The sequence below is a fragment of the Oncorhynchus gorbuscha genome, linkage group LG10 (assembly GCF_021184085.1).
Source record: "Oncorhynchus gorbuscha isolate QuinsamMale2020 ecotype Even-year linkage group LG10, OgorEven_v1.0, whole genome shotgun sequence".
In the NCBI taxonomy this organism is placed as follows: domain Eukaryota; kingdom Metazoa; phylum Chordata; class Actinopteri; order Salmoniformes; family Salmonidae; genus Oncorhynchus; species Oncorhynchus gorbuscha.
The window spans coordinates 76145222-76165284 of NC_060182.1; the positions used below are offsets into that span (position 1 = coordinate 76145222).

Consider the following 20063-nt stretch of genomic DNA (forward strand, 5'->3'; position numbering starts at 1 on the left):
AGGTCTGGGGTTAGGTTTAGAGGTTAAATTGTCAGCATGGACAGGTAGTGACAACTGGTTCTAAGGGCTACACCACAGTGAGCAAATGTTTGTCTTCCATCATGTATCATCTAATGACAATCATCCTTGGACGTAAAAGTGAAGAGTAGTATAATTAAGCAATAAGGCCCGAGTGGGTGTCTCAGTGTCATGCATAGGTGTAATTAGGTGGCAGGGAAGTCAGGCGCAGGAGAGTCAAATGGAGTGTAAAATGGAGTCTTTTAATAAAGTCCACGGAGTATGCTCCATAACACTAACTGTACATAAACAAACAAACATGGGTACAAGGACCCGACGCGCACCTAAACAACAATCACACTACACTGACAATAAAACAATCTCTGACAAAGACATGAGGGGAAACAGAGGGTTAAATACACAACAGGTAATGAATGGGATTGAAAACAGGTATGTGGGAAGACAAGACAAAACCAATTGAAAATGAAAAAAGGATCAATGATGGCTAGAAGACCGGTGACGTCGAACGCCGAGCACCGCCCGAACAAGGAGAGGCAACGACTTCGGCAGAAGTCGTGACACTCAGAGGCAGGCTGGGTGAGAATTTAAAGGGTATGGGTTAGTGTTCAATAGAAGCTTAGTGAGCAGCGAAGCACTTCACAACAGACTCCCTTCCAAGGCCTGGTCTGAATAGGAAAAGCACGATTATGGGCGTTTTCCTGAAAGACAAAGCGGAGCCTTTAGTGCACTAGAGAATACTCATAGTCGATGCTTTACTATTTTAACATTAATATTAAACCCAATCAAAACATGCAATATTAAATTAGCTCTAGTTTTAATGCCTGTGGTTCCTCAGCGGTTGAAGGGTGAAATGAAGCCGGCAGATTCACTCAGACTGAAAGGAGCGAAAGAGTGGAGGAAAAAAATAGGAAAAAACGGCATAGGGATGGATGTCGAGCAATCCAAGTGGTCGATGTCTGTACATGCTGAGTTCATTCAGGGAAACTGACCGTGTGTATGCGTGTGTATGCGTGGGTTCGTGCGTTGGATGGCATCGTCTGCTTAGATGGCATCTCATAAACACAACCTTAATCTTTAAACACTCCTTGTAGGCAACAGACACCGAGGCGGATCACTTTCCTTCTCCTGTGATTCTAGAGGGAGAGTCTAACATCTCTGAGCGGGGGGAGACAGACATATCTCTGCAGCACCATAACGGAAGAGGCTGAGCTGAGGTAACACAGTAAAGTGCTCCAGTCTGATGTGATGCAGCCAGTGATACAGGGGATGCCAGATAAATCAAGACCACACATGTTAGGATATTACCTCCATTCAATAACTTCTTGATTGCTTCTACCAGGCCTTGGTATGGCTCCCATAAATCTCTAACGTTATTGTTATCTCTATATAAAGACTAGATGCAACAAGGAGGGGCTGAATACGAGTGTGCTTATATGTCAGCGTTTCCGTTGACCGGTAATAGCCGGCTTTTGGCCGCTAAAAAATGTCGAAGCTGATAAATAAAATCACAGCCGGCCAATTGTCCAGGAGAATAAGAAAAAATACCATTGCGAAATAATGCTTTTAAGCCTATTCATGTAAATACATTTGACTGTTCATGCTCATCGGTCTGTTGGTTAATTTGCATAGTTATGTTGAATTAAAATTAGCAAATGTACACTATATTCATTATGAATCTCATTTATTACATGCTTATAGCATATACAAACAGAGCCATTGAGTGGAAAATCTGCCAGACAGTGTGAGAGCTGACTGGTACAGCATCTCAAACAGAAAATGTAGAGGCAACGTAAGGCAGGCCTCATCAGCACATCACACACCACTTTGCAATGAGCTGGAGGCAGTATGCATTTTGAAAACATATATTTCAAATCAAATCAAATTTATTTATATAGCCCTTCGTACATCAGCTGATATCTCAAAGTGCTGTACAGAAACCCAGCCTAAAACCCCAAACAGCAAACAATGCAGGTGTAAAAGCACGGTGGCTAGGAAAAACTCCCTAGAAAGGCCAAAACCTAGGAAGAAACCTAGAGAGGAACCAGGCTATGTGGGGTGGCCAGTCCTCTTCTGGCTGTGCCGGGTGGAGATTATAACAGAACATGGCCAAGATGTTCAAATGTTCATAAATGACCAGCATGGTCAAATAATAATAAGGCAGAACAGTTGAAACTGGAGCAGCAGCACAGTCAGGTGGACTGGGGACAGCAAGGAGCCATCATGTCAGGTAGTCCTGGGGCATGGTCCTAGGACTCAGGTCCAGCATGGTTGAATAATAGTAAGGCAGAACAGTTGAAACTGGAGCAGGAGCATGGCCAGGTGGACTGGGGACAGCAAGGAGTCCTCATGTCAGGTAGTCCTGGGACATGGTCCTAGGGCCCAGGCCAGTTGAAACTGGAGCAGCAGCATGGCCAGGTGGACTGGGGACAGCAAGGAGTCATCATGTCAGGTAGTCCTGGGGCATGGTCCTAGGGCTCAGGTCCTCCGAGAGATAGAAAGAAAGAGAGAAGGAGAGAATTAGAGAACGCACACTTAGATTTACACAGGACAACGAATAGGACAGGAGAAGTACTCCAGATAAACAAACTGACCCTAGCCCCCCGACACAAACTACTGCAGCATAAATACTGGAGGCTGAGACAGGAGGGGTCAGGAGACACTGTGGCCCCATCCGAGGACACCCCCGGACAGGGCCAAACAGGAAGGATATAACCCCACCCACTTTGCCAAAGCACAGCCCCCACACCACTAGAGGGAAATCTTCAACCACCAACTTACCATCCTGAGACAAGGCCGAGTATAGCCCACAAAGATCTCCGACACGGTACAACCCAAGGGGGGGGGGGGGAACCCAGACAGGCCGACCACAACAGTGAATCAACCCACCCAGGTGACGCACCCCCCCCAGGGACGGCACGAGAGAGCCCCAGCAAGCCAGTGACTCAGCCCCCGTAACAGGGTTAGAGGCAGAGAATCCCAGTGGAAAAAGGGGGACCGGCCAGGCAGAGACAGCAAGGGCGGTTCGTTGCTCCAGAGCCTTTCCATTCACCTTCCCACTCCTGGGCCAGACTACACTCAATCATATGACCCACTGAAGAGATGAGTCTTCAGTAAAGACTTAAAGGTTGAGACTGAGTTTGCGTCTCTGACATGGGTAGGCAGACCGTTCCATAAAAATGGAGCTCTATAGGAGAAAGCCCTGCCTCCAGCTGTTTGCTTAGAAATTCTAGGGACAATTAGGAGGCCTGCGTCTTGTGACCGTAGCGTACGTGTAGGTATGTACGGCAGGACCAAATCAGAGAGGTAGGTAGGAGCAAGCCCATGTAATGCTTTGTAGGTTAGCAGTAAAACCTTGAAATCAGCCCTTGCTTTGACAGGAAGCCAGTGTAGTGAGGCTAGCACTGGAGTAATATGATCAAATTTTTTGGTTCTAGTCAGGATTCTAGCAGCCGTATTTAGCACTAACTGAAGTTTATTTAGTGCTTTATCCGGGTAGCCGGAAAATAGAGCATTGCAGTAGTCTAACCTAGAAGTGACAAAAGCATGGATTAATTTTTCTGCATCATTTTTGGACAGAAAGTTTCTGATTTTTGCAATGTTACGTAGATGGAAAAAAGCTGTCCTCGAAATGGTCTTGATATGTTCTTCAAAAGAGAGATCAGGGTCCAGAGTAATGCCGCGGTCCTTCACAGTTTTATTTGAGACGACTGTACAACCATTAAGATTAATTGTCAGATTCAACAGAAGATCTCTTTGTTTCTTGGGACCTAGAACAAGCATCTCTGTTTTGTCCGAGTTTAATAGTAGAAAGTTTGCAGCCATCCACTTCCTTATGTCTGAAACACATGCTTCTAGCTAGGGCAATTTTGGTGCTTCACCATGTTTCATTGAAATGTACAGCTGTGTGTCATCCGCATAGCAGTGAAAGTTTACATTATGTTTTCGAATAACATCCCCAAGAGGTAAAATATATAGTGAAAACAATAGTGGTCCTAAAACAGAACCTTGAGGAACACCGAAATGTACAGTTGATTTGTCAGAGGACAAACCATTCACAGAGACAAACTGATATCTTTCCGACAGATAAGACCTAAACCAGGCCAGAACATGTCCGTGTAGACCAATTTGGGTTTCCAATCTCTCCAAAAGAATGTGGTGATCGATGGTATCAAAAGCAGCACTAAGGTCTAGGAGCACGAAGACAGATGCAGAGCCTCGGTCCGATGCCATCAAAATGTCATTTACCACCTTCACAAGTGCCGTCTCAGTGCTATGATGGGGTCTAAAACCAGACTGAAGCATTTCGTATACATTGTTTGTCTTCAGGAAGGCAGTGAGTTGCTGCGCAACAGCCTTCTCTAAAATCTTTGAGAGGAATGGAAGATTCGATATAGGCCGATAGTTTTTATATTTTCTGGGTCAAGGTTTGGCTTTTTCAAGAGAGGCTTTATTACTGCCACTTTTAGTGAGTTTGGTACACATCCAGTGGATAGAGAGCTGTTTATTATGTTCAACATAGGAGGGCCAAGCACAGGAAGCAGCTCTTTCAATAGTTTAGTTGGAATAGGGTCCAGTATACAGCTTGAAGGTTTAGAGGCCATGATTATTTTCATCATTGTGTCAAGAGATATAGTACTAAAACACTTGAGCGTCTCTCTTGATCCTAGGTCCTGGCAGAGTTGTGCAGACTCAGGACAACTGAGGTTTGGAGGAATACGCAGGTTTAAAGAGGAGTCCGTAATTTGCTTTCTAATAATCATAATCTTTTCCTCAAAGAAGTTCATGAATTTATCACTGCTAAAGTGCAAGTCATCCTCTCTTGGGGAATGCTGCTTTTTAGTTAGCTTTGCCACAGTATCAAAAAGGAATTTCGGATTGTTCTTATTTTCCTCAATTAAGTTAGAAAAATAGGACGATCGAGCAGCAGTAAGGGCTCTTCGGTACTGCACGGTACCATCCTTCCAAGCTAGTCGGAAGACTTCCAGTTTGGTGTGGCGCCATTTCCGTTCCAATTTTCTGGAAGCTTGCTTCAGAGCTCGGGTATTTTCTGTGTACCAGGGAGCTAGTTTCTTATGAGACATTTTTTTTGTTTTTAGGGGTGCAACTGCATCTAGGGTATTGCACAAGGTTAAATTGAGATCCTCAGTTAGGTGGTTAACGGATTTTTGTCCTCTGGCGTCCTTGGGTAGGCAGAGGGAGTCTGGAAGGGCATCAAGGAATCTTTGTGTTGTCTGTGAATTTATAGCACGACTTTTGATGTTCCTTGGTTGGGGTCTGAGCAGATTATTTGTTGCAATTGCAAACGTAATAAAATGGTGGTCTGATAGTCCAGGATTATGAGGAAAAACATTAAGATCCACAACATTTATTCCATGGGACAAAACTAGGTCCAGCGTATGACTGTGAGAGTGAGTGGGTCCAGAGACATGTTGGACAAAACCCACTGAGTCGATGATGGCTCCAAAAGCCTTTTGGAGTGGGTCTGTGGACTTTTCCATGTGAATATTAAAGTCACCAAAGATTAGAATATTATCTGCAATGACTACAAGGTCTGATAGGAATTCAGGGAACTCAGTGAGAAACGCTGTATATGGCCCAGGAGGCCTGTAAACAGTAGCTATAAAAAGTGATTGAGTAGGCTGCATAGATTTCATGACTAGAAGCTCAAAAGACGAAAACGTCATTTTTTTTTTGTAAATTGAAATTTGCTATCGTAAATGTTAGCAACACCTCCGCCTTTGCGGGATGCACGGGGATATGGTCACTAGTGTAGCCAGGAGGTGAGGCCTCATTTAACACAGTAAATTCATCAGGCTTAAGCCATGTTTCAGTCAGGCCAATCACATCAAGATTATGATCAGTGATTAGTTCATTGACTATAATTGCCTTTGAAGTAAGGGATCTAACATTAAGTAGCCCTATTTTGAGATGTGAGGTATCATGATCTCTTTCAGTAATGACAGGAATGGAGGTGGTCTTTATCCTAGTGAGATTGCTAAGGCGAACACCGCCATGTTTAGTTTTGCCCAACCCAGGTCGAAGCACAGACACGGTCTCAATGGTGATAGCTGAGCTGACTACACTAACTATGCTAGTGGCAGACTCCACTATGCTGGCAGGCTGGCTAATAGCCTGCTGCCTGGCCTGCACCCTATTTCATTGTGGAGCTAGAGGAGTTAGAGCCCTGTCTATGTTGGCAGATAAGATGAGAGCACCCCTCCAGCTAGGATGGAGTCCGTCACTCCTCAGCAGGTCAGGCTTGGTCCTGTTTGTGGGCGAGTCCCAGAAAGAGGGCCAATTATCTACAAATTCTATCTTTTGGGAGGGGCAGAAAACAGTTTTCAACCAGCGATTGAGTTGTGAGACTCTGCTGTAGAGCTCATCACTCCCCCTAACTGGGAGGGGGCCAGAGACAATTACTCGATGCCGACACATCTTTCTAGCTGATATGCACGCAGAAGCTATGTGATTGTTTTGATCACGAGTACTGGAATATGTTCCGGTCAGCCTCAGGGAACAACATTGACTTATTCTTATTTATAAAGAAGATGTTGTACCCTCTTTGACTGTTAAAACCTATATAATAATAATAATAAATGAAACCGTGGATGGATGATGCTATTCGTGCAAATCTGAAAGCCATCCACCGTATTTAACCATGGAAAGAGGTCTGGGAATATGTCTGAATATAAACAGTGTAGCTATTCCCGCCCAAAGGCAATCAAACAAGGGAAATGCCAGTACAGGGACCAGGTGGAGTCGCAATTCAACGGCTCAGACACAAGATTTATGTGGCAGGGTCTACAGGAAATCACGGACTACAAAAATAAATCCAGCCATGTCACGGACACCAACGTCACGCATCCAGACAAACTAAACAGCTTCTGCTGGAACAGAAGGCATCCCTAGCCACGTCCTCAAAGCATGTGCAGACCAGCTGTCTGGTATGTTTACGGACATATTCAATTGCTCCCTATCCCAGTCAGTTGTCCCCACATGCTTCAAGATGGCTACCATTGTTCCTATACCCAAGAAGGCAAAGATAACTGAACTAAATGACTACAGTTGCACTCACTTCTGTCATCATGAAGTGCTTTGAGAGACCTCCACTGTACCGGCCACCCTAGACCCACTTCAGTTTGCATACCGCCCCAACAGGTCCAGAGACAACACAATCACCATCACACTGCCCTATACCATCTGGACAAAAGGAAGACCTATGTAAGAATGCTGTTCATTGACTACAGCTCAGCATTCAACGCCATAGTACCATCCGAGCTCATGATCAAGCTGGAGGCCCTGGGTCTCAACCCCGCCCTGTGCAATTGGGTACTGGACTTTGACGGGCCGCCCCCAGGTGGTGAAGGTAGGAAACAACATCTCCACTTCGTTGACGCTCAACACTGGGGCCCCACAAAGGTGCATGCTCAGCCCCCTCCTGTATTCCCTGCTCACTCACGAATGCATGGCCATGCAAGCCTCCAACTCAATCATCAAGTTTGCAGATGACGACAGTAGTGAGCTTGATTATCAACAATGACAAAACAGTCTACAGGGAGGAGTTGAGGGCACTCGGAGTGCGGTGTCAGGAAAACAATCTCTCACTCAACGTCAACAAAAAAGGAGATGATCGTGGACTTCGGGAAACAGCAGAGGGAGCACTCCTATATCCACATCGAAGGGACTTCAGTGGAGAAGGTGGAAAGTTTTAAGTTCTTCGGTGTACACATCATTGACAAACTGAATTGGTCCACACACACAGACAATGTGGTGAAGGCGGCGCAACAGCGCCTCTTCAAACTCAGGAGGCTGAAAAAATTTGGCTTGTCACCCAAAACCCTGACAAACTTTTACAGATGCACAATCAAGAGCATCCTGTCGGGGTGCATCACCGCCTGGTACGGTAGCTGCACCGCCCTCAACCGCAAGGCTCTCCAGAAGGTGGTGCGGTCTGCAAAACGCATCAACCGGCGACAAACAATCTGCCCTCCATGACACCTACAGCACCTGATGTCACAGGAAGGCCAAAAAGATCAAGGACATCAACAACCCGAGCCTATGCCTGTTCACACCGTTACCATCCAGAATGCAAGGTCAGTACAGGTGCATCAAAGCTGGGACCGAGAGACTGAAAAACAGCTTCTATCTCAAGGCCATCAGACTGCTAAACAGCAATCACTAACTCAGAGGCTGCTGCCTACATTGAGAACCAATCACTGGCCACTTTAATATATGGATCACTAGTCACTTTATACAATGCACTCTAAATAATGCGACTTTAATAATGTTTACATATCTTACATTACTCATGTCACATGTATATACTATACTTTATACCATCTATTGCACCAAGCCTATGCGCTCGGCCATCGCTCATACATATACTTACATGTACATGTTCTCATTCACCCCTTTAGATTTGTGTGTATTAGGTAGTTGTTGGGGAACTGTTCGATTACTTGTTAGATATTACTGCACTGTCGGATATAGAAGCACAAGTACTTCGCTACACTTGCATTAACATCTGCTAAGCATGTGTATGTGACAAAACACATTTGATTTACTTAATTGTTTGAACCCTGAACGTTTACTATATATTATGAGGCATGTCTTATGAGGCATAGCCTAGCCAAAATTAGACCATTACCGTGGAGGCAATTATTTTATATAAAAATTATTTAATTGTCCAGTAGCCAAAGGCATAAACCTAGTCATATTAGCAACCCATGCTAGATGTTGCATATTATATTTCCCGTCTTTCCAAAAAAATGTACCCCTTTTTTCTCCCAAATTTCATCATATCCAATTGCGATCTTGTCCCATCACTGCAACTCCCCAACGGGCCTGGGAGAGGCTGTCAGGTTCTTCATAGAGAGAGTAAAAACAAACGGACGACTACGAAAAGCTACAACCAAGTTTATTCACCCACTGGGTCAAACAGCTGCAAAGACAGACATAATTACACAAGCACATATATTTATACCTTCCTCCTAATGCTGAGTCTCCTCCTTACACACAGCCAATACATCTCTGTTCTAGACAGGACTTTACTGATGCCTGTTCTTTCTCACTTTATCTTACACCTCCCCAACTCACGGCTGTCCTATTGACTTGAACCAGACTGTCGCCCTTCTCCTCTCCATAGAATAGTTGATATCTAACAATAACATGTTCTGACAGAATGTAAACTTTCTCACTCAGTAGATTTCAATACCCTCAGTTCTGATATGATGAATAAGGATATTTCATATTTCAAGTTAAGAACTCAGTACCCATCAAGGCGAAGGTCGAGTCATGCGTTCTCCAAAACATGACCGCCAAACTGCGCTTCTTATTAACACCCGCCCACATTTTTTAAAGTGTTTTATTTTTTTTATTTTACCCCCTTTTTCGTGGTATCCAATTGTTTTTAGTAGCTACTATCTTGTCTCATCGCTACAACTCCCGTACTGGCTCAGGAGAGACGAAGGTTGAAAGTCATGCGTCCTCCGATACACAACCCAACCAAGCCGCACTGCTTTTTAACACAGCGCGCAATCCAACCCGGAAGCCAGCCGCACAGTTTCTTTTCATACGAATTAGCATAATCTAAATGTGATTTCTGTCATTCTGATCTCGGTGGGTGGACACCCAGATCAGGTTACGTACCCAATGCATATGGGTCCGGTAAATTTCTCAAATGTCCGGTAAATTATGTGTAGAGTATGTACGTGTAGGGAGTGCAGGATGAGTGAAAGGCCCTATAATCTTATATCCGCATGTGGGGAGACAGACAGCAAGTCCTGTGTCACTGCCAATGGGGTCATGGGAGGAGGGGGAGGGGGCACGGGGTGACATGTCACCAAATCACCATGTAATACATGTAATTCACCATGTAATGTCTCAAAGAACACACTCAAACAGAGGGAATGAGTGAGTGAGTGAGTGAGTGAGTGAGTGAGTGAGTGAGTGAGTGAGATTTAACAAAGAGGGTGGAAAAGAATGAAAAGGAAGAAACTCACTATATCCCCATCATATTACAAACTCCTAATATCACAACAGAAACACAAAAAAAAACTGTTGAAATGTGATGCAGTGCGATGTCACAGTGGCTACTTCTCCAGTAGGAGAGAGAGTCAGAATCTAAACAATCACGTGAGCCTGGGCAGACCTGTCATGGCATCAGTTGTGGAAAGAGAATCATATTCACCAAACACAAAGATGGCTAACTAGCAACATCCGAACTGCTGACATGGTGTGTGTGTGACCAGAAATCAGTGTGGATGACGGATCACCACTCAAAAAACTGTTGGAATGTGATGCAGTGACAACTCCATTGTGTCAGAGCGCTAGAACCTGGCTGATCCTGGACAACAAACTCTCCAGTAGGAGAGAGGTTCATGCTCATAATCTAAACAATCATGTCATCTCCCGTGAGCCTGGGCTGGGCTCCCTGCCTGTGCCATTAAACCCCTACAACTGTCATGTTCTCTCATGTCACCCCGCTCCTCCGCATGTGAGGGGAACGTACCTCAGTACCTCACAGGCTCTGATCAGGCCCTAACCCAAATAAGGGCACTGCGTTCATCCACCTCTGGCCTGCTTCCCTACCACTGTACAGTTCCAGCTCAGTCTGTTCCCAATGGTGGAACAAACTCCCTCACCACACAGCAGTCAAAGAGACACCTGGCTAGGATAGGATAAAGTAATCCTTCTCACCCCCCCTCCCCCTTAAAATATTTAGATGCACTATTGTAGCCACTGGATGTCATCACGTAACTGCTGACATGGTAAATGTAATGTAAATGTGTGTGTGTGACATAATTAACCTCTGACTGGGATGATATGGTATGTGTGTGTTTGTTCAAGAGCCTGTTTGTTTGTGACATGTTTATCTCTGACAGAGTGAGGATCTTCATGGTGTATGTCCCTTTAGCTAGGTAAACATGTGATGTGATGTGTGTGTGTGTGTGTGTGGCCTGCCTCCAGCTGGGTAAATCTCTTCTTGATGTGTTGGTAGCAACCCTCAGCGAAGTCCATGTCTTCATCATAGGAGCGACCGTGGAACACAGGCTGGGGGGCGTTGGAGAAGTACTTGTGGAAGGGTAAGTGTGTGGCCATGGCTTCGGCCTTCACCCTGCTTAGACCTGACCTTGGAAATGTACTCTTCCCAGTGAGACATCACCTGCAGCGGGGCGAGAGAGGACAGCAGCAGACAGCCCCCCCTGGATGTTACAGGTCTGGCTCTTTTTGGTATGCCGCACACGTGCATTCTCACTCAAAGACAAACAGTTGCGTCACATACAAAGTAGGACTGGATGATATATTTAATTATTTTGTTTTAGCTCGATATTCCAAATGCATTAAACAATTATATAAGATATTGAACTTGATTTAAACATCTGAACAAGTTGATAGGCTAGCATGCCAGCAGCATACCACCCTGCATACCACTGCTGGCTTGCTTCTGAAGCTAAGCAGGGTTGGTCCTGGTCAGTTCCTGGATGGGAGACCAGATGCTGCTGGAAGTGGTGTTGGAGGGCCAGAAGGCAATCTTTCCTCTGGTCTAAAAAAAAATGTCCCAGTGCACCATGGCAATGGTTGGGGACACTACCCTATGTAGGGTGCTGTCTTTCGGATGGGACATTAAACGAGTGTCCTGACTCTCTGAGGTCATTAAAGATCCCATGGCACTTATTGTAAGAGTAGGGGTGTTAACCTCAGTGTCCTGGCTAAATTCCCATTCTGGCCCTTAAACCCATCACAGTCACCAAATAATCCCCAGTTTACAATTGGCTCATTCATCCCCCTCCTCTCCCCTGTAACTATTCTCCACTATTCAACTGTTCTACCTTGTAAGCTAGCAAATAGAATCAAGTTGGCTAAACAAAGATATTTGTAAAGTGTTGATATTTTGGTTCAGTATACACTGAGATGCAATAAAATCAAATTAATTACTTAAAAACCATACAATGTGATTTTCTGGATTTTTGAAGTGTACCTATGATACAAAATACAGACCTCTACATGCTTTGTAAGTAGGAAAACCTGCGAAATCGGCATTGTATCAAATACTTGTTCTCCCCACTGTATATGCACACACACACACAAAACATTAGGAACACCTTCCTAATATTGAGTTGCACCCCTCCTCCTTTTGCCCTCAGAACAGCTTCAAATCGTCAGGACATGGACTCTACGAGGTGTCGAAAGCGTTCCACAGGGATGCTGGCCCATATTGACTCCAATGCTTCCCACATTTGTGTCAAGTTGCCTGGATGTCCTTTGGGTTGTGGACCATTCTTGATACACAGGGGAAACTGTTGAGCATGAAAAACCCAACAGCGGTGCAATTTTTGACACCTACTACCATACCCCGTTCAAAGGCACTCAAATCTTGTCTTGCTCATTCACCCTGAGAATGGCACACATACACAATACATGTCTCAAGGCTTAAAAATCCTTATTTAACCGGTCTCCTCCCTTTCATCTACATTGTTTGAAGTGAATTTAACAAGTGACATAATAAGGGATCATTGCTTTCACCTGGATTCACCTTGTCAGTCTGTCATGGAAAGAGCAGGTTTCCTTAATGTTTTGTACACTGATGTGTAGATAGATGTCCTAGCCTACCTCTTTCAGGTAATACATTCAATGCAGTAGTAGTCTTATATTTAGCTAATGAATGATGGGTTATGCATTAGCCTCTACTTATAGCTTCTGTCTCTTGCGCAATACACACTTTTACTCCGCTGGCCTCTCTCCTTAAATATCTTTCCTTCACTCGTGTAGTCCCATGAAAAGAAATACTAGAATAGCATGCTCTACATTTTTGTTGTTTCTTATACTAATAGATCATTCGAAGAGGGATGCAAGCTCTTGTGTGCAGCATGTTAAATGCGTCATGTTAAATACAGCAGCCAATTGAACTCACAGGGAGTTTGAAAGAGAACTCGATGGCGGTAGGCGATAGCAGTTATTTGTTCATAACCATTCAATATCCGTGAAGAGAAATGACAGCCGTCTGCATCTTATTCTAGTCCTATATTATTCAAGCGTGTCATTACAATGATGAACATGAGGACAACTAAACTGATTTAATTTAAACTCAAATTCGCAAGTCTATAATTGAAACTTTGTAGGCCGCATGTCCTGCACTAGCATCACGTTCTTTCCCAGCTTCATGGTTTGAATGAGGTGTGTAATTCCAGTCCATATAATACAGTATAATACAATAAAGGACAGTAATACAGTCCATACAAAAAGATTAGCCTACTGGAGCTGGTTTAATTTATTTACCCAAGAGAGCATAGCTACATCTATGGGCTTTTATGTTTTCTGTCGTGTGTAATGTGCGGTAGCTTATATATGATAGGCTATGTATTGGATAACGGCACAATCATTTGGGCTTTTTTGGGCTTGGGCTCATTAAAGGTCTTTAATGTAGGGTTCGTAAAATGTCTTTAATGTATAGGTCATCAGGCTCAGGTAGCATCAGGCTTGAATTTTAATGACGATCAAAGCTCTTACCAAATACAGACATATTTATATATGTTTTAAACTGAACATTTGTCAAATACAATATTCAACCCTACTCTCCCCTTTACACCCCACTGCCAGCTTCCCTCTTCTGTATCCCCTCTACACCCTACTGCCAGCCTCCCTGCTGTGTCTTCCAGTCTCCTCTCACTGACAGGATGCCGCCTCAGTGAGATATCCACTCCACTCTTCTTGATTTTAGATCTGGGCTATTTTATGAGCTCTCTCAGGTCCTCTTATGACAGTTGCCTTGGGTTGTCTCCTCTTTGTTAAAAAGGCTCTGTTGTCTATTCTGGGCCTTTCTGCTGGTGCATGCTGCCACAATCGAGATGCATCCTGTCGGGCTGTATCACCGCCTGGTACGGCAACTGCGCCGCCCACAGCCGTAAGGCTCTCCAGAGGGTAGTGAGGTCTGCACAACGCATCACCGGGGGCAAACTACCTGCCCTCCAGGCCACCTACACCACCCGATGTCACAGGAAGGCCAAAAAGATCATCACGGTCATCAACCACCTTGAGCCACTGCCTGTTCACCCCGCTATCATCCAGAAGGCGAGGTAAATACAGGTGCATCAAAGCTGGGACCGAGGGACTAAAAAAAACTATTTCTATCTCAAGGCCATCAGACTGTTAAACATCCATCCCTAAAATTGAGTGGCTGCTGCCTACATACTGACTCAACTCTCTAGCCACTAGCTCTCACTAGTCACTTTAAACAATGCCACTTTATATCATGTTTACATACCCTACATTACTCATCTCATATGTATATACTGTACTCTATATCATCTACTGCATCTTGCCTATGCCGCACGGCCATCTCGCATCCATATATTTATATGTACATATTCTTATTCATTCCTTTACACTTGTGTGTAAAAGGTAGTTGTTGTGAAATTGTTAGATTACTTGTTAGATATTACTGCATGGTCGGAACTAGAAGCACAAGCATTTCACTACACTAGCATTACCATCTGCGAACCATGTGTATGTGACCAATAACATTTGACTTGATCCAGAACTGTCTGTTGTGGCATTTCTTTTGGTAATTAGGCGACATAAATAAATGGAGGATATGGTATAATATTTTGGTATTTGCCATCGAAGCGGATTTGAAGCGGAAGGAAGATACTGACACTTATTGCACTGGGATGAGTTCGGCAGCATCTCACCCCCTTTCATTTTTATTTTAGTGACATATTTTATTACCAACTTTTGCAGGTCGGGATATCAGCAATGACTAATTCATCTGGAAAATGCCTTACCTTTAGTCTAATGTCACACACATTCACATCTATTATCCCCAAACACCACCCCCCCCTCTCCTGTACTGACCTGGTAGAGGTAGAAGTGTCTGTCGGTCTCACAGGTGTAGGTCCAGTGTCAGGGACTCATGTTGACTCATGTTTAATAAAAACAGATAAACATGAACACTACAAAACAATAAACGTGGAAAACCAAAAACAGTCCTATCTGGTGCAAACACAGAGACAGGAACAATCACCCACAAACACACAGTGAAACCCAGGCTACCTAAGTATGATTCTCAATCAGAGACAACTAATGACACCTGCCTCTGATTGAGAACCATACTAGGCCGAAACATAGAAATACCCAAAACCTAGAAAAACAAACATAGACTGCCCACCCAACTCACGCCCTGACCATACTAACTAAATACAAAACACAGGAAATAAAGGTCAGAACGTGACATCCAGACTCTCTTGCAGACTGCCCACCTCTCTGATCAGCTCCAGCCTAGTACGTTGTTCACACGACCATACCAGAACACACCATATACCACATCCATCCATAGTTTACCTTGAGAAAGCAAACAGTATCAGGTCCATTTCAGTCAGTTGAATTGGACCATAGAAGAGTGGTTATATTCCTGGAACTCATTCCAACAACCAACCATTCTCTCATCGTACCTGGAGGCCTGGTACAGTATCAAACTAGTAACAACCACCCTCTCAAACAATGTTATGCCATATTCCTACGATGATAATAGCCTCAACCTTCCCTGAACATTGCCTGCCTGTCCATAGCCAGATAAGATCAGTGTCGTGATCTGAGGGTCATATCAAGTCATTCCGAGGAGAAATGTTAATGTTGCGAGGAGAACTGAAGCCTAAACCTGTGACATCACAGCCTAGGGAAATAGTTTCAAAACCTTCATGCACAAATCAGTATCAGCTGCAAGCAACAAGCCAGTAGGCTTGAAGTGAATAATCAAATCTAAAGTTTAAGAACCCAAACTCAAAGCTGGCTATTAATAGTTTTGGTTGCTGAGACGATGGAAGCTAATAGCCAGAAGGACCAAATTGCAGTCTTCTCTAATACATGTAATAACATTGACAAGGTATAACAGGAATTGGAGCTGCATTGGTCAATATAAAGTTGTCAGTTTCAATGGCTTAAAATATTCACATACAAAATAATATTGAATTTCCATAGTTTTAAACAAGACATAAGTTACCTACACTTGTTACAATGTTTGATATTGAATAAATACAAAGCTCACAAATTACATTGTCAAACAAAGAGTGTAAAATAAACACAATAGTTTGCTTTTCAAAAAAAAGAGACAAAAATACAGAAAACCGAGCCATCTTTTGTCTTGTCATTCATCCCTGTGTGCCACCACAACAAACCAGAAAGACAATTTGTGGGTGGCAGTGGCACCTGGCCATGCTATCATCCATGTCACCCAGACACTGTTGTGCTGTGTGCGTGTGTCAGAGTGAAACTTTAACTCCTAAATAGATCTCTTGCTAAGCCTCACAGCAGATGATTCGTTAACAGAACTACACCTGTTGATGACGATCAAATTAAAAAGTGGTGAACTTGTTTCCCTCATCACAAAAGCAGCCCTCTGCTCTCCCGTCCCAGGAGACTGCCAAAGAGACAGAGACAGAACTGACCCATTTAGTCATAAAGTGCTTTCAACTTCCACAAAAGCGCTCTCTATACCTCTGTCCTTCATATACACAGTATTTCAATATCTAATTAAGGGGGAGGTTTATATAATTTTGTATTTATTTATTAAAAGGCAATGCAATGTATATTAATGTCACTGTAAACTACCCTTGGTTGACCATTGAGAAAAGATAATAATTGTTCATCCTATTGCCTATACAGTACAGTGTTAATTAGTTTCCCCAGGTTTCTCCTTCCTCGTCATTGGACCGGAAGGAAGGAAGAAAGGGGTGAATGTTGATTCAGTCAGCGTGCATGTTGTAGACAGCCTCTCGTCCTGGTACTGTAGCTAGCTTTAGCTGATCTGCAGAATGCAATTGTGCTATTCCAGAGCCGTCACATCCACTCCTCATACTTCAAACTCACGCCATTCTCACTGGCTCTGCTCTACGCAACAAGGGCCTGTGTTCAGTCGGCACGAAACAGGAGAAAACGGGTCTGTTTTTAAACAGAAGATGACCATATCTGCATTCTTCAGTGAGCTAAGGGTAGGTAGGTGGGTAGGTAGGGTAGGGTAGGTAGGGTAGGTAGGGTAGGTAGGGTAGATAGGTGGGTAGGTAGGTAGGTAGGTAGGGTAGGTAGGTAGGTAGGTAGGTAGGTAGGTAGGTAGGGTAGGTAGGTAGGGTAGGTAGGGTAGGTAGGTAGGGTAGGTAGGGTAGGTAGGGTAGGTAGGTAGGTAGGTGGGTAGGGTAGGTAGGTAGGTAGGTAGGTAGGGTAGGTAGGTGGGGTAGGTAGGGTAGGGTAGGGGTAGGGTAGGTAGGGTATGTAGGTAGGGGTAGGTAGGTAGGTAGGGGGTAGGTAGGGTAGGTAGGGTAGGGGTGGGGTGGGTGGGGTAGGTAGGGGTGGTAGGGTAGGGTAGGTAGGTAGGTAGGTAGGGTAGGTAAGGTAGGTAGGTAGGTAGGTAGGTAGGTAGGTAGGTAGGTAGGTAGGTAGGTAGGTAGGTAGGGAGGGGGTGGGGGAGGGAGGGAGGGAGGGAGGTAGGTAGGTAGGTAGGTAGGTAGGTAGGTAGGTAGGTAGGTAGGTAGGTAGGTAGGTAGGTAGGTAGGTAGGTAGGTAGGGGGGTAGGGAGGGAGGGAGGGAGGTAGGGAGGTAGGTAGGTAGGTAGGTAGGTAGGTAGGTAGGTAGGTAGGTAGGTAGGTAGGGCCAGAACCAAGGTTTTTACAGCAATATCTGCCCATTTAATCAACACAACTGAATCTACCCATGTACTGTATATTTTGTATCACTAGGCCTATTTGTTGTGGTCTCCATCGACATTCTTTGAGCTAAGATGGTTACCAGTGGCTAAAGAATACGTATCTGCAGACTCCTTGAAGCTCCTGCTCTGACGTATGGCCTGAGGCTATTCATACTGATATAATCTCTCATTGACAGACTTCATAAATGGTACCGTAGATGCGGGATGCGTGAGATAACGGGCGGCATTAGCTCCGGTTCTTGGGTTTTTCCATCACTGGTTATATGCACAAATCATTATTTTGCAGGTATCTTTAGAATTGCGGATGGGAGGGGAAATTTGGCCCATAGACCATAACTTGCAAAGAGAAAGTGTGGAGTTCTTCGTTCCGTTTCCGATCCTCGTCCTCTCTCTTCTCTTAACACTTATGTACCAAGAACTTAATCAAGCATCTGACCACTTACGCAAGCCTTTGGTTCTGTGTTAACTGAGATTTGTACTTATATAGCCTGGGTCTCAGAGCTATAGTTAGTTATTCTGACAGCAAGATCAGAGCTAGTGAAAACGGCTGCTGCATGAGCACTGAATAAATATTTAATGAAGTTGGAACTATTTTAGACCAAGGGGTCTATTTTGGTCTTTAACGCAGACTGACAATAATAAATAACACATTTGAGGTGGTTCATAAAGTCATGAAAAAAATAGCACAAGTTATATTATATAACTCTACATATTTTTAACATATCATTCCAAAATCATGGGCAATAAAATTTGGAGTTAGTCCCACTTTGCTGCTATAACAGCCTCCACTCCTCTGGAAAGGCTTACCCCTAGATGTTGGAACTATGTTGCGGGGACTTGCCTCCATTCAGCACCAACAGCATTAGTGAGGTCGGGCAAAGACGTTGGGTGATTATGCCTGGCTTGCAGTCGGCGTTCCAATTCAAAGATCTCCCTTCACTGGAACTAAGGGGCCTCGCCCGAACCATGAAAAACAGCACCAGACCATTATTACTCATCCACCAAACTTTACAGTTGGCACTATGCATTGGGGCAGGTAGTGTTATCCTGGCATCTGCCAAACCCAGATTCGTCCGTCGGTCTACCAAATGGTGAAAAATGATTCATCACTCCAGAGAACGCGTTTCCACTACTTCAGAGTCCAATGGCGGCGAGCTTCATACCACTCCAGCCAACGCCTGTCATTGCGCATGGCGAACTTAGGCTTGTGCGCAGCTGCTTGGCCATGGAAACCCATTTCATGAACCTCCCAACGTACAGTTCTTGTGATGACGTTGCTTCCAGTGGCATTTTGGAACTCGGTAGTGAGTGTTGCAACCGAGGACAATATTTGTGCTACGTGCATCAGCACCCGGCGGTCACATTCTGTGAGCTTGCTACCACTTCCCGGCTGAGCCGCTGTTGCTCTTAGACATTTTCACTTCACAATATCATCACTTACAGATGACCGTGGCAGCTCTAGCGAGGCAGAAATTTGACGCACTGACTTGTTGGTGGCATCCTATTACGGTGCCACAATGAAAGTCACTGAGATCTTCAGTAAGACCATTCTACTGCCAATGTTTGGCTACAGAGTTACACACCTGTGAGCGACAGGAGTGGCTGAAATAGCCGAACCCACTAATTTGAAGGGGTTTCCACGTACCTTTGTATATACAGTTCCAGTCAAAGGTTTCGGACATACCTAGTCATTCAAGGGTTTTTCTTTGTTTTACTATTTTCTACAAGACATCAGAACTATGAAATAAAACATGGAATAATGCAGTTACCAAAAAAGTGTAAGAATATATTTTAGATTTTTCAAAGTAGCCACCCTTTGCCTTAATGACAACTTTGCACACTCTTGGTATTCTCTCAACCAGCTTCTCCTGTAATGCTTTTCGAAAAGCCTTGAAAGTGTTCCCACATATGCTGAGCACTTGTTGGCAGCTTTTCCTTCACTCTGCGGTCCAACTCATCCCAAACCATCTCAATTGGGTTGAGATCGGGTGATTGTAGAGGCCAGATCATCTGATAAAGCATACTCCTTCTTGGTCAAATAGCGTTACACAGCCTGGAGGTGTGTTGGGTCAAAACAAATGATAGCGCAAACCAGATGGGTTGGTGTATTGCTGCGAATGCTGTGGTAGCCATGCTGGTTAAGTGTGATTGGAATTCTAAATAAATCACAGACAGTGTCACCAGCAATTAATGCTGGAGAGATCATTGGGTCTAGTTAAGGCTTTATGAGTCATTGGGTCTAGTTAAGGCTGTAGGAGTCATTGGGTCTAGTTAAGGCTGTGGGGGTCATTGGGTCTAGTTAAGGCTGTATGGGTTATTGGGTCTAGTTAAGGCTGTAGGGGTCATTGGG

At 44.3% G+C, this 20063-nt stretch overlaps 1 pseudogene; it reads right to left on the minus strand.

Moving 5' to 3' along the window:
• Window positions 1-20063, minus strand: part of LOC124046941 — a 118889-nt pseudogene that overhangs the window by 41487 nt on the left and 57339 nt on the right.